Raw genomic sequence first — 3,530 nt, 5'->3', positions numbered from 1 at the left:
TCTAAATATTTTATGCCACATTTATTCTTATTATAGAACAAAAGGTACTTATTATGTTTAATATTTGTTATGTAGCATAAAAGACATGCTCGGAAGAAATATGGAAGCTGGAAGCAGGAAAATGCGAGCTTAGACAAGAATAAGACACAAGAAGGATGTTGTTGGACAGTTTGACCCCTTGTCAGTATTTTGACCATATCTCATGACTCGTAACTCTGATTGATATAATTCAAAATGATCTGAATACTAGACACAATTTCGGACAACGTTCATGTTTTGAGAAAATGTTGATTCTTCTCCCCACGACGTGGTGAATGGATTCTTCACGATTCTTGATGCTGACTTGGAAAGTACGGGGTAAACATGAGGACCACAACGTGGTAGCTAGATTTTAGGCAAGTATATATATCTGAACATTAGGACGAATCGAGGGACTTGGAGGTGACTTTCTGGAGAAGTATTACGACAAAAACCCTCTGGAAAACCCTTAGAAGAGGAGGAAACGATTGGAGCTCAAGAGTTTAAGAGATCCAGAAGAAAACATCATCAATTCATTCGGTTTGATCATGTTTTTGATTACTTCCATGAGTAGCTAATTTAGTAGACTTTCGTTTAGTTAGATGAAACCCTAATAAATATGGTTTAGTTTATTAGTTTATGGATTTATAAAAGTTGGTTTGGAGCTTGTGTTTGATTAACTTACCTAGCATGTTAAAGTGTTTCTATTTGTTGCTTTAATTCAAGTTAAGTGTAGCTGAGTGACCATTAAATTACATGAAATTGTTTACCTAGTGATTTAGTGACCATTAAATTGCTAGAGCTAGGATTGACCACATCTTAGTTAAGTGATAAAAGTAACAATTTAACTGTGTTGGAGAACATAATTGTGACCATAATTGTGACCATAATTATGTTTAACAAATCTTACATAGCCCAATTATAATTAATAACTAATTCTGTGTTTGCTTGTGTAGGACCTTACAAAGCAGTACAAGAATTGGTGAAAATATTAGTAGATTGGACCAGATCGTAATTACATAATAATTGGTAACCAACTTAATTAATCCATAAATAATAACTAACCATAGGAAAAAGGTGGATTCGAAACTAAACGAAAGTGTTTTAGATATATTGATAACAACCATATTAGTTGAGTGATTAAGTATGTTTGAACTTGAAAAACCAGATAAAAACCCTTTTAAATTATTGTTTGTTTTAGGTTAATTTTTAGTAATTATTCTAGTTAATTAAATCCGTTCCCTGAGTTCGACACCCAACTTACTTTACTACACTATAATCCGACCAGGTCCACTGCTTATAGGTGCAATAGTAGATAAGTAGTTAGGATAAAAATTTAAAGCTAGATAAGGTATAGTCTGCACCACATCAAGTTTTTGGCGCCGTTGCCGGGGAACGACTTATTTGATTTTTAGTTTAATTGCTTTAAGTTATTCGATCCTTTTTTGTGGGGTAAAAACCACAAAAAGTTAATTTTTCTGCATTTATTTTTCTGTCTGATCAGCAACCACGTCGTGGGCATCTTGGCTACGTCGTGGTTACGTTACAGTCAATTTTTAGTTTAGTTATTTTTTGATCGTTTTATGCATTTTTTTAGTTTTGTTTTAGCAGAAAAATGGGGGGCATCACGACCATGACAATGGACGAGTACAAGCGGCATATGAGGAACAAAAACAGATGGGGTCTTGATTCACCAAAAATCCCAACCACGAAAAAGTTTGAACTTCCGGGGCACATTCTTGGCATGCTAAAAGATCTACCTTTTTTATGAGAAGGAGCACGAGGACGCTTGTGAGCACATAGAAAAGGTGGTGGAGGTTTCACATTATTTTAATGCACCAAACGTGAGTAGAGATGTGGTGATGCTTCGACTTTTTCCGGTCACATTGAAGGGTGAAACTAAGGAATGGTTAAATCACTTCCCTTTGGGACAATCACGACTTGGGCTGAATTTAAAACTGAGTTCATCAACCAGTTTAACCCTCCTTCGAAAGTGGCGAAGCTAAAAAGAAACATATTGAATTTTCAACAACTAGAGGGGTAGTCGCTATATGGAGCTTGGGAACGTTACAAGAGATTGTTATGACATTGCCCTCAACATGACTTCAATGTGAAACAAGAGATATCAATATTTTATGATGGAGTCAATGTGTGCACTCTCCAACTTCTAGACTCACAAGGGCCCATGACAAAGAAGGATCCGACAACAAATAAAGCTTTGATTGAAGAATTCGCTAAGCATCCAGGAGAGTATCTCAACTCAAAGGAGGATGTCACCAAAGAAAAATCAAGTAAAGATGGAGGTCAAGATGCTATCAGTGCAGTTATTGCAAAGCTCGATGCAATGGAAGAAAATATCATAAAAATAGGAGGGTTAATTCAAGATAGATACAGAGCTTGTGGAGGACCCCATTCTACTAAGGATTGTGAGTTGGAGTACAAGAGAGATCGTGATACAAAAGAAACTCAAGAACTTAAGCATGATCTCTATCAAACTGAACAAGTCCAGAAAAAATATCTACTCTCGAGTCAATGTTATTTAGATTCATGGAAGCTAGTGAAAAACGAAATGATGCTACAGACACAATACCTAGAGAACAAAAAGAATTTATTTTAAGCATCTGTACGCAAGTGGGGCAATTAACAAGGCTTGTACAAGAAAAGCTACCGGATTCACCTTCACGAAAAATCGAGTCAATCCAAAACGCTCAAGCCATGGCCATTTATACAGAAGAAGAAGAAGAAGATGAATTGGTGCATATGAAGGACCTTGAAGAGGATTCTAATCAGTCACTCGAAGTAAAAAAGAAAGAAGAAGAAGAAGAAGAAGAGTATCGTGAAGCTGCCCAGTCGCCACGACGTGGAGGCAATAGTGCCACGTCGTGGGCAATAAAAGAAGATTATGATTTTTTTGTTGTTGAGCCGTATCGACCACCTCTTCCTTTACCATCTCGTGCCATGGAAAACCTGGTGAAGCAAGGAAACACAATGTTCATGGAACATAAAGAACTTGAAGAGAAATTAGAAAAAGAAGCGAATTATTCAAAACCTCCTGTTTTAACGCCTATGATTTTTGAGGTGTTTGCTTTTACAAGACCACCAGATCAAGTCACAGAGCTGATTGAAGAAAAAGAAAAAGAAAGTTATGAGTCCATTTTGATAAGAAAAATCCGAAAAGAGACAAGACAAAAGCCAAAGACACGAGAATGTAGGAAAAACTCAAGCGAAAGAACAAAGAAGATGCCAACCCAACAATGCAAGAAAGCTCAAGAAAGTCATTCAACAGACGAGTTGCCTACAAACGAACAAGGCTTAAGATGATGGAGAACGGGGAGGTTACACTTCCACCTGACGAAGCGTAGAGTGGGAAGGAGTCCGGCTCATGACTCTTCAAAAAGAAGCGCTTATCGGGAGGCAACCCGATGTTTTAAGAGTTTGCATTTTCTTTCTTTTTGAATTCTTTTTAGTTGTTGTTTTCATTTTTAGTTTTTTTTATTATTTTATTTTTATTT

At 36.5% G+C, this 3,530-nt stretch overlaps 1 non-coding gene across 1 annotated transcript; it reads right to left on the bottom strand.

Moving 5' to 3' along the window:
* Window positions 1-2,017: 2,017 nt before the first annotated feature.
* On the bottom strand, window positions 2,018-2,124 carry LOC145141765 (small nucleolar RNA R71). Its single transcript, XR_013722960.1, has one exon. It is a non-coding gene; the product is annotated as a small nucleolar RNA R71 (small nucleolar RNA).
* Between the last annotated feature and the right edge of the window lie 1,406 nt (window positions 2,125-3,530).

Source organism: Lactuca virosa, chromosome 9 (genome assembly GCF_052849685.1).
Source record: "Lactuca virosa cultivar CGN04683 chromosome 9, Lactuca_virosa_CGN04683_v6, whole genome shotgun sequence".
NCBI lineage: Eukaryota > Viridiplantae > Streptophyta > Magnoliopsida > Asterales > Asteraceae > Lactuca > Lactuca virosa.
The sequence above is the reverse complement of the archived record's forward strand: the minus strand, read 5'-3'. Positions and strand labels throughout refer to the sequence as shown.